At 33.7% G+C, this 12,552-nt stretch overlaps 1 pseudogene; it reads right to left on the bottom strand.

The window, feature by feature from the left end:
• Positions 1 to 2,141: 2,141 nt before the first annotated feature.
• On the bottom strand, positions 2,142 to 12,273 carry LOC139880997 (uncharacterized; annotated as a pseudogene).
• Positions 12,274 to 12,552: the final 279 nt, after the last annotated feature.

Here is a 12,552-nt window from a genome sequence, read left to right as displayed (position 1 = left end):
GGTTGCTGATAAGGAGGAGTTAACGATCAATATTTTAGAAAGTAAATCAGACAAGAATCGGTGACATGGAGGAACCAACGATCAATGTGTTGAAGGAGTAAATCAAATGAAGATCGGTGACATGGAGGAGTCAACAATTGGGACACAACTACACAATCCATAGGGAACAATAACCAAAAAGAAAATAAAATTAAGTACAGAAAAGGAAATAAATATTGTAATATGTTTATTGTAAATCAAGCACGCTACGAAATAGGAAAGTAGACTGAATCACAATCGTGATTTGTTTCTTGTGAATCAAGAATATTACGAAATAGGAAAGTTGATCATATCGTATTGATTATCACGATTATGAGTAAAGAGCAAGGAATTGAAGGAGTATAAATTGAAGATGATTTCTCATTAGATGTTCTTTGCACAAAAAGCGCACATGGAGGATTTAAAGTAGAGTGACATCCATTTCACTCTAGCCTTCATTTGTTGTCATAGGTTATCCAATTCAACAGAGTGGTGTGTAGTGATCGAGAGTACTAGCCGGTCGTGGATTAGTTTGGTAGGATCCTAGAATAGGTTGGTCCTATGTCTAAAATTTACGTAGGAGATAATCAAATTACGAATCAAAGTCTTATCTTGTGGCTTATACACGACATTTGAGTAATTTGAGAATATTACTCTCCCCATTGTAAGAAACTTCTACCTGGCACCTTTGGTCCGCAGACGTAGGTGTTGGCTATTTAACTTCGAACTGCGATATATTTTTATTGAATAAATAAATCAAAGTTGTGTTTGTTTCGCATTAAATATCTCGGGTTAATCTCTACTATTCTTGTTTTCATTTAATCTATTTTGTGCCAAAATCCAACAACTTTTATATGCTCCAACAGTTCTTTTATATGTTCTATCCATCTTATCGCAATTTACAAGTTTGAGCAAATCCATATTTGTTTCAGGATTGTTAACATATCCACCAAATCGCAAAAACTGGTCGAGTCGCTACTCGTTGAAGTGTTACATCTAACGATAAATCAAACCAGCACGTTTACACTTAGTATTTACTGTTTGATTTAGTTATAAGTCTATAGACCTCAACACCAGTCTTCGAGGGACTTATCATTTTATATGTCAGTAGATTAAATTAGTTTAACTCCAATAGTTAGAACTAATTCACTCATAAAGTCTCTAAGCACAAACACATTTACTTAGAGAGACTTTTAAATCCAGATAGTTCGTAGCACAAGCTGCCAACAAATCCTTAGATCACCAGATCTATAGATCTCATCATTCATAACTGTAGCTGACGTTCCTAATTTAGTAATCTCTTAACTGAGTCAAGTGAGAAGGTTCTGGTTCAGTAGCAACTCAATTCAATCATATCAGATAGACACTAACTCAGGATCAGGTTGACCTAGTTAGTTCAACACTTGGAACGCTAAGTCATGATCGACATCGTCATCTAGAGGAAGGACTTAGGCGTCATCAACTTACACAACTAAGGTGCAGTACTGGAGCTAAGGAGTCCACTATAAGTCAAGATTCAATTTCTATCAATAGATGGTAAGTTGTTTGTAAGTACTGGTCTAGTTGCTACTTACCAAGTACTACTTTATCTTTCGCAGTTTATCATATTCTGAATTATTATTAGATCATTGATTATAAATTGTATTAGTTGATATCGTACTATTGCTTTACAGTTATCATTCTTAGATTATAATTTTAAATAGTTAACTGTTTAGATAGTACTGTTTGTTATCCGCTACTATTTAGTATCTACCTTAAGAATAGGATTTTATATCTGTGTTGAGTTTATTCTTAAGTATATCTTTTGTACATCTGATTAATCACTTCGATAAAATTGAGATATATACAAGTGGTTGTCAGATTACGTTTGAGTTGTAACTGGTTAAGTTGCCTCTTAGGTGACTTTGTCGAAAAGAGTTAGGGCCATCAAATTTTAAAGTTTATCAAAGACTTATAATGTGAGTTCCAATGAGTGTCTCCACTTCTCTGGAGATTAGTTTCTTGGTTCTTTACTCTTCCATATAGAATTTCTCTATTTTCTAAGGCCACTTTAACATTAGCGACTTGTTTTTCTCGAAATATATCACTTCTTTTGCATGAGCCTCCAACAACATTTAACAAAGTCAAACTAAGTAAAGTAGAGAGGAAACCAGAATCTGATTTTTGGCAATGACAACAAGAGTGAGTTGCAAGTGATGAACAAAACAATGTACATAAATGCTGATGAATTTTCTTTGAGAAACAGGTTTTTGAGACCATTAAATTCACTGCGCATGTTACTAGCACCATCATAACCTTGTCCACGGATTTTAATGTACTCAATCCATACATAGAAAACAACGCATCAATAGCCATCTGCAATGATGAATAAGAGGTATCACTAACAAGAACTATACTGAGAAAACGTTCAACAGCACGCCCCTTCTTATGGGCATAACGCAAAGCAACTGCCATTTATTCTTTCATGATACATCACATGACTCATCAACAAGAATAGAAAACAGTCCATCTCCAATTTCACTAATTATAGCATTAGTAGTTTCAAGGGCTGCAACATTAACAATTTCCTTTTGAATTTCAAGAGCGGTCAAGTTATTCGTTTTCAGAGAATTTTCCAATACAACATTATTTATTGCTTCATTGTGCTCAACAAGAAATTTAAGGAGCTGAAGGTAATTATCTTTTTTAACCGACTTTATACTTTCATCATGACCATGGAGAGCTAACCCTTGCTTCAAGAGGAAACGAATACAATCAACTGTAATAGTTAAACGCCTTCATACTTTATTTATGTTTTGTTCATCTTGCTTTTCAATATTAATTTGGATGTGTTTCTTTTCATTCATCAAATCCTTAGATTTGTTGTAAGCGACATTATGAGCACTATTGAGACTCCCAACATGATCCTTGAGTCGATCTTTCTTATTTCAACTATTAAATCCATTTATAAAGAAAGAATCCCCACCTAATTGCTTCCCGAAATCAGGTTTAAAAGAGATAGCAATACAAGTAAAACACATCATCTTTTTCTACACTATATTCAACCTAGCTTCCATAATCATCAAACCATGTGGCAGAAAAATCTTGAGATGACTTTCCGAACTTTTTTTGAGGATATTTACTTTGACCAGGTTGGCAAGGTGATGGCGTATCGAGTGACGGAAATCACACGATAAACCAACGAAACCAAAAGGGACGAAGATTTGCGGAAGCTTGCTATCGGGCAGAAACAGCCCGTGACTTTGTGGGCAATTTCTGGGTGATTTTCTAGTCGGAATGGAGTCAAACCGGTGTCTAAAATGAAGCCCAAGATGTCTTCTTTACAAAAACACCAAGAACACTCAATTTGGAGCACAGATGAAAGAGCTATGACCCGTTGAATGGACGAGGTTCAAAATGGATGAAAGAAAACTAACAAGGAAAACAAGCAAGGCTTTGGCTGAAACTTGAATCCTATGGATTGTTAGAGATCTTTGGATGAAAGTACTTAGAAGTTGAGATCTTCTAAGTGTCAAGGATAGATAGGCCGAATTTCCTAACCCCTCGAGACAAGACGGAAACTATGTTACTTGGTTGAGAATTAGACGGGATTTTGATGTTCACAAAATCCATAACTAAAATGAAATAAACATAACAAAGTTTTCTCTCAAATTTTCTTTTAATTTTATTGAATCACAAAACACCTATTTATAGGAATTACAAGCCTTCATTCGGCCTAACTATTCATGAACTTGAAATAAATACGATTCACTTAGATAGTCTAAATACATTGCTCGTAGAATTTAAATACATAATAATAAAGATAGATACATGAATCAAAACAAGATACATGCATTTTCAATAGATGCATGATGCATGAACAATCATTTAATTTGGGTTCATGTATCCGGAGGTGCATGAACTTGGAATAAATGTAAGGTACATGAACTAGTCTTTATGGCTGATACATGTATCTTCAAAATTCTTCAATGTGGCCGACAACTTTGAGCTAAGAGGAGCATTTATGTTGTCTTAAAAATTCTCCCTTAAATGTGTCCTAATCTTGGAAATGTTGTTTTCTCTTTTTCTTCAAAATAACTAACGGAGCTGAATTGAGTTATTTGAGCTTTTGTTGAGCTGGTCAGGAGTTTAGATGAGCTGAGGGGAACTGGCCAGAGTTAGGATGAGCTGAGGGGAGCTGATTGGAACTAGGATGAGCTGAGGGGAGCTTGTTCTAAGCCGGTTCCGAATAGTCTTGAATTGGATTTGAGCTGGTTAGGATCCTTGTCTTCCTTTGTTGAGCTACAACCGTCCACATCTTGAGTGAGCTTGTAATCTTCTTGACTTTGTCTTTGATATGATCATGGAAAGGATTGTCTAATTTCACTATGATTTTCTTTTCTCTTCAAATACTTCTCCATAATCTATACAGAAAATCACAATATTTAATAAGCACAATAAAATTAGACAAAAACATTGGCTACAACAAACTTGCTTTATTGCTTATGTCTATATAAAAAACAACAATAATTTCCCAACCTACTATAACAATTGATTCACGCATATAATATATTAAGTAAATTTAGAACTTCAGTCTTCAAGTGACCATGTATTCGTATATAAATTTCTCCGGAGAAAGACACGATTAAAGGCACATGTGAGGGGATATCAGTGAACAATAAAGTTGTCTCAAAGAGTATGGTTGCTTCAAGACTCTCTACGATAAAGTTCGTGTCGATATTCAAAATTCAATTTATGGAGAACTTTTTATCACCAATTCCACATGGATGTCAAAACGCGTCATTCTTCAAACCAGAGTAACCCAACTATATTTAAATGCCAACTTAAACTATGATTGAAAATACATTGTTAATTAGGAATCACTTATCAAAATTTGTTAATTCATCTTGTATCATTGTAGAAAGCGGAGCTTGAAAAACTCAATTGCTAATTAATTCTTTTTTTGTTATATAAATGGGCGAAACCTATAATACCCGACCCGAGAATCCATCATGTGTGAATTTCGAAAGGGATGTTAAGCGTGTGACTACCTACCTTCGTGCATTATAGACAATCACACACTCATATGCATCGAAACTTACTTAAGAAAATATCTTATCTCAAAATATAGAGGAAGTCTAAGATCATAAACGTAGAAAAATCCATAATAACATAGAGCCATGTTTTCTAAGTTATAGACAACACGCATGCCATCAAATAAAATTAACATGAAATGCTTGAACTAGAAAAGAGTCTAGAGACATAATCATCCTTCACTCTGAAACCTAACAACAATGCTAAAATAAAAACTCCTACTCCGATAATCAACTTGCACCTGTAGATCAAAACTCGATGCTCAATGAGTAGATAAATTTAACCATCATTGGTTTGGTAGCCATTGAATACATTTTTTTTTATATAGTACTTAAAGCATTAACCTTTTACCTGAAAACATATACATATACATATCTACATACATATAGCATTTTATAAACATAAAACATGTGAACCACTTCGTAATCTTGTTAGAATAAATTTCAAACTCTCGTATTCGTATGGTGAGCAACTACCATACGAGCGACTTGTGTGTAGCACACTAGCCCTTCATGCCTAATTCCACAAGTCGGCTGTACTCGTGGACGGGTTGTCAATTTTGAGCCAACACCCCTAATGTCTGTTGAAGCCATTACCTTAGAAGCACCATCTTGAATGGTATGACCTGTTTACATCTTGAAAATAATCATTTAATTTAGATATTTTATCATTTAAATATAATACATATTTACATAGAAATTTAAAGTGGCATAAGTTAATAATGTGAATTTTGTCTTTATATAACATTACATGTTCAGACTAGCAAAAAGGAAATAATAATATTAAAAGAGACATGGATTGTAAAATTAAAAAAAAAAATATTCAATTGAGGGCAAAGTGTATAAGTGATTAAAACTTGAGTGGGCTGGTAAAAATTAGTCAAAACTAGTCTAGATATATACCACCGAACAAAATATATACCAGAAAGGAGAAAAAGAATAATAATTAAAAGAAAACAGAAATAAAAGTGAGAGATGAGAGAAACGAGAGAGAGAAGAATAAGGGAAGAAGAGAGAAATTCAGAAGTTTTATCATAAGAAGTAAAAATTATATGCTAATCTTTACCCTCATCCCTATTGACAATCTGAAAATGTAGTTGTTTGGTGAGTGAATTATTAGACTCAAGATATTTGATCACAATTGTGTTTTTAATGGTGTAGATTGAAGGGATAATTAATAAATATCATTATAAGTATTTTATAGCAATTTGACCAACAAAACTGCAGATTGAATACTCTTAATGACAAATTTGATTGCTTTGCCATAGTTGGTGTTGAAATGAGGTTACTGGATTATAATTTGGATGGGGTACTTTGATGTTATTGTAAATGAATTGAGAGATTAATTTTATGAAAATCGGAGAGAAAAGAACATTGTGAGCTTGTATTGTGGGGCTTTAAGTGAAGTTTGAAATACTTTTTGGGTCTTGATAATTGAATGAAGTTGAAAATAACAAATCTTTTGAAAAATATTTTATTTAAGCTAATACATAATTGATATCCTTGTTATTGTCTTGAAGATCCTTAATTGTGAATTGATTGACATGGTATGTTTGGGAATTATCTGTGCTCTGCGTACCTGAACATTTTGGCAATGATGATTTTGATCTTCTACTAAATATTTTACATAATCGGAAAGTTCTATGTGTCTAGTTTATCATGCTTCAAATGATTTGCGGATCGGAATAGTGTAGCTTAAGTTATGAAATTTTGAAGATCGGTATGTTAGCTATGTGAAAAGTGCGATTTACCTGACTTCGAAAAATTGTAATAAATTCATCAATTAAAATTAGACTATGTGAAATATACCATTGGATAGATATGGAAGTCTATTTTCATGATCAAAAATTATGTTATGGATTGAGTATGATATGAATAAATGGTGACTATTTTGGTGGGAGTACCTAATAATGAATAATGTATTGTTGTATAAGTTATTGTGAAATGATGTTGTTGTATGGTTCTATAGAAATATGTGTATTCAATTTGATACTTGATATATATACGTGTCCCTGGCATCTCATGTAGACTATTAGGATAGATGCGTTATTTGAAGGATGGGAATTAATAATACTTCATCTTTGAGTAGGTGACATCATTTGATTACGTGATCATGATTGGGCGTCTCGGTTAGGATTTAAGTCGCATAAGAGGTAAGTATCCAATACACTATATAATAATAGAGCGGTCTTCTAATGACCCGTAGGTCCATGGATGGTACTTATAAGTAGATATATTTATAGGGACAAAACTTACGTACATTTTGTAGCTACCTTAACTACTGTTCTATTATTTAGAAAATGACACATGTATGATATGCTGATATGGAATCCTAGTTAGTTAACTAAACTTTTCAAATGCCCAAATTGTCCTCGTCTTCTTCGATGCGTCCTGTTCCTCTATTGTTGTGCTTAAAATTTCTTTGTAGCTTTTAATTTGTGGATCAAAGAAATCAGTACAAGTCAAGAACAAACAGTTTTACAAGCCGGATTAGTGCGTTGATTACTTGATTGTTAAACCGATTTTTTTTTAAAAAAAATTAAGTAATTTTTTGGCAAGATAGAAAGATATATCTAAATCAGAAACCGAAAGGGAAGGGACACCAATAGTCAAGATCCATTCGATTCTCATCTCAGACAAAAAGATTTCTCGTTGCTACTGCTTGAAAGGAATCACCATCAAGATCCATTCGATTAGTTTCGATTACCCTCTTCAATATAGCTTGAAATGAAACAAAATCAAGATTCACCCAAAGTCATAGCCGTTCAAGATTCGACCATAGCCGGCTGGGGTTAGACTTTGGGTGTGATTTGATGACAGATCTGGTAATATTAATATAGAAAGAAGATTTGTGTGTGTGGTTGTATGTCAATTTAGAGAGAGAACGAGAAAGTAAGGGAGACGTAGGGGATTGAAATTCTTTACAAGGGTATTTCAGTCACTTATTCAAGAACAACAGTTAAGGTACCTACAGAAATTGTAGGTAAGTTTTATCCTATTTATATATTTACGGAATTGTGTTTCTAAGTGGTTTGGTGGATTTAATTATTGGCAGTTGATTCATTTATTGTGACGTATTTCGAGTTTCAGTTGATAATTGGTCATTGAATTAATATTCCAATAACTTTTTTATAAATTTATTTTTAAGTTACTTTGTTATTGATTTTCATAATATTCGATGAAAGTCAACATCTAAATGATTGAGAAATAATTCGTGGAAACAAATTCGAGTTTTATTGGTGTAAATGATTTTCTTATAAACTTTAAAAAATCGATTTTAATTTTGAGATGATTTATCAAACGGAAGTAGAAACACTTCCTATTGGCACACGTGTAGGTTACGACCGTAGACCGAGATTATAAAGGAACTCTCTAATTTTGGGTTCTTGTCATTTCTAGAACGACATTGGTGATGATGACGAGCCCGCGATGAGGCCGATGGTTACGCACCTAAGCCAAAAGACGTGGTGGCGTATCGATACTTGAACCTGGACAGGATCTAGGTACCACGTGCCAACTGTCTGACTAGGTTAAATGTCGGAGCTTCATTGGATTAATAAACCATTACGGTTTTGCGCAATCCGGATTTGATAAAAACTACTTTAGCTGGTGTGGATTTTTAATTGGTAAATCCTTCTCGTAAATGGATTTTGGTTTGTGAATTATTAACCTATGGATTTAATCAAGAATATAAAAATATTTACTTCGTGTTTTGAATAAATTAAGTTTTCAAAATTTCTTAATCAATTTTGAAACTTCTTTGGACATATTTATTATTAGACTATCTTTATATTATTATATTTTATATTTGGTATTTATTGAGTGCGTTGTCACTCATCCAAATATTATATCATTTTTTTCTTGCAGTGTGTAACTAAGCGATTCAAGGAAGCACGTGAAGAAATTCCAAGTTCATTTTATGTTAATTCATGTAATTATTTTTATTCATTTTTCAATAGATTTTACTCCGTGTTGGTAGAATCAAATATAAATGTAAATTATTGTGACAACATATAATTTAAATAATTTAATAATTATTTAATTGGATATTATAATTAGGCTGGTCTTAACCTTGAGTTAAGAAGGTTAAGATGTCGGTCACGGCTAGGGTGGTTTTCAGGTCGTGACAAAGTTAGTATCAGAACCAGATTTTGTATATCTCGAAATTAAGTAAACTAGTTAATAATTAGGAAGCTACATGGAGTATAGGAAAATCGATTCTTTCATCGGAAATTCCATTCCAATTTATTTCATATCTTTCTTTCGGAAATTTGCATATTTCCGTATTTTGTATTGACTGCGTTGTAGGAAAGTTTAAATTAGAGTTAGACCCTGAGTTTGACGAATAATTATATCTCAAGTCCTTAGCTCATGGTTCGAGGCACGTTGTGTTCGATGAGGATTAAGCTGAGAAGATTCTATACGTTATTCATCGGATGGTTAGAGTTGACAAGAATGAGAAAGTGAAAATGATCAAATTGTAACGAGAAAATGATTATGGATTAGTTTTTATGAAAAGTCTTGGTGCCAAGCAAATGTTTTCTTATTTTTAATTCAGGAGTTGTTGATTAAATCAAGTATGGATTTCTAAAAATTATGTTAGAAAGAAAGAATATCCTAACTTTGATTTTTGAAACAATTGATTAATAAAATGTCCATAGGCCGATATTCGAGTCATAATTCGGTCCATGTGAGGGTGAAAGGATTGGAAGCAAAAGGCGTAAAACATATGATGTGTATTCATCGCAGTCTACGATTCATCATCACTTACTTTGATGAGCCTTAAGCCTCCACAACATGTTTTTCAAGATCTGTCAAGTTGTAATTTGAGTTCAGTCTATGAAGGATATTATTGATTAAGCTGGGTTTGGTTTGAGCAAATTTACTCTGAAATCACGTTATTTAGACATGCAAAAAAATTTGGTAGGTTTGCATTAATTGCATAACATATTATAAGTGTAAGTTGATTGTTTGAGATGCACGTGTTTACGAGTTTAAGCTTATTTAATTAATGTTGTTTGATCTAAATGATATGTATGAGCTAAAAGTTAGTTAACTAACTTTGATAATTTGAAATTTGGTTGTTAGCTTGCATTATGTTTAAATATTTGTAGCATAACCTTGTGAAACATAGTTTGATTTTGAGCTCGATAGAACCATGGTTAGAATTGGAAAGTTTGCAAAATATTGCATAAGCTAATGAAAAATTTTAAAGTGGTTTGGTTCCTTCAAATTCAATAATCTTAAAAAAAGGAAAAAAAAATATTGGAGTCATTTTTCTACTAATTGTGTGGACTCATTTTGACGCATGTGGATAGGTGAAAATAAGATATACATACTTACTTTTTATACACAAATTACAAAGAATTATATTATTATGAGTTTATATTAGGATTGGAGTTCTGGTTTTTAAGTAGAGTTAAATTGTGACTCATATTGATATAGTCTTGGAAGCTTATTAAATAAGTTATCCTCGTAAATTTGCTTAGTTGCTAGATCTGTTAATCAATTAAAACTCCCTTTAATATGTGAAAATTTGTTAGTGAATTGAGAACTAAATTAATAAATTGTGTCACTTTCAAAAGTGATCGGGTAAATTTAAAATGAGGGTAGTTGAATAACTTGGTGATTATAAAATAAAATTCTTTATATGTATAATGAGAAATTGAGAACTCGAATTATTTGAATCATGTCTGGTGTCGAATATGAAGTCGTATTCCGACCTATAAGACAGATTAGTGTGCTAGCAGTTGTAATTTAGCACAGATTAAAATAGGTGTGCTCACAGGCACTTGTGAGCACAGTACAGAAAACAGTACAGTAAAGTAATAACACAGGAAATTGTTAACGTAGTTCGGTTTCCCTACTCTGCGGGGCCAAGCCTAGAGGTAAACAGCATTCCACTATACTTGGAACAATAGGACAATACTTGTGGTTACAACTCGCTCATCTATAACCTATCTCCTATTTTCCTTAGTGTACTCCTTGCTCACCTAAACACAGCCTAAACAAGCACAGTTTAGGACTTACAATGATTTGCCTCATCAAACGGGTGGGGACTTCACGCGACCCTCTTTCAGATGCACGCGGACCTAATACTCCACTATTCTCGCAACTCTCTCTAGCTACTAAGTGATTCTTCTTAACTCTCTTTAAGAAGCGTGAAAGATGAGTTCTAGTGTAGTGAGTCTTCTCTTTTATAGTGCTGCAAAGCTGAAGAGAATCAAATCAATATCTTCCTCTTTAATTCTGAAATCTCCTTCAATCAGAATCCCTGCTGAATAGGAATTGATACTCTGAAGAATCCTTTTGTCAGTTGACTTCCCTTTTGATAAATAGTTTCCTTTTTCAACAAGGAAACTAATTATTTCTTCAAATCAAATCGAATCACCATTAAATCCGAATCAAATCAACCAAGATTAATCCATTACTAGTTTCCCAATCTGATTTATACTGTAGGATCGCATCATATATTCTGGAATAAATGAGGTTTGACGAAAATAGCCAACTCATAGAAACTGCCGCAGACCTGTGGCCACAGGATCTGTCAGCACAGGTAGAAGCACAGGCAGTTTGCAGCAACAATCTCTCCCTTTGGTATTTTTGGCAAAAACCTCCGAGATCCGTCGTACAGTACCTAACTCCCCCTGTGAGTAAGCATGCACAGTGGAAACACCAAGAGACGAATAGTAGCAAGTCCCTGAAACTAGTAATAATACAAAAAGAGTCAACCTGTGTAAACACGCCCAAGTGACACAGCACATAGTTCTCCCCCTTTTTTGTCAATAAATCGCCAAAACACCTCCAGGAGATAACACTAATTTGAGCTGTCACAACCTGTACTCCTGCCTTTTCCTTTTCTGTTTTTGAAGGACTGATGGCCAGTGCACACAGGTACTTCAGCAAGACTATTTCCAGCACAGTGTCTTCAGCATTCTCCACATTAGATGGAGAGATATTTTGTTGCTCCCCCTTAACTGTAGCATTCTAATCATGGAACTCTCCCTCAATACGAGCATGAAGGAACTCCCCCTTAGTATGAGCCTCCCCTTCAACCTGAGGGTTACCACAGAAAGTAGCAACAATAGGATCCTCTGTGTTAACAGGATCCGCAGCCACAACAGGCAAACCAGAGACTTCTCATAATCTCATCAGGCTTTCTCCTTGGATTTTAACTTGTCATAGCCCAATCATTGTTCCCTAACATTAAGAACACATTCCAACTTTTTTGTATTTTTCAATTTTATTTTTTTTTAATCAAAAAGAAAGAATAAAACATTAATTAAAATGGTATATACAGTGGAGAAACACTTATCTCAATTCTCACGTCGTAGAGCGAGGTCCGAGAGCTCCTCTCAAGAACTCAAAACGACTTGCATCTAGCTTCTTTATTTGTTTTTCATGTGAGACATATTCCAAGGCCACTTTCTTCTCTTCTCCATGTTCTCTAATAAAGTTGTGG

The sequence above is a fragment of the Rutidosis leptorrhynchoides genome, unplaced genomic scaffold, assembly GCF_046630445.1.
Source record: "Rutidosis leptorrhynchoides isolate AG116_Rl617_1_P2 unplaced genomic scaffold, CSIRO_AGI_Rlap_v1 contig102, whole genome shotgun sequence".
NCBI lineage: Eukaryota > Viridiplantae > Streptophyta > Magnoliopsida > Asterales > Asteraceae > Rutidosis > Rutidosis leptorrhynchoides.
Note: the sequence above shows the minus strand (reverse complement) of the source record. Positions and strands in the feature narration are given on the sequence as shown.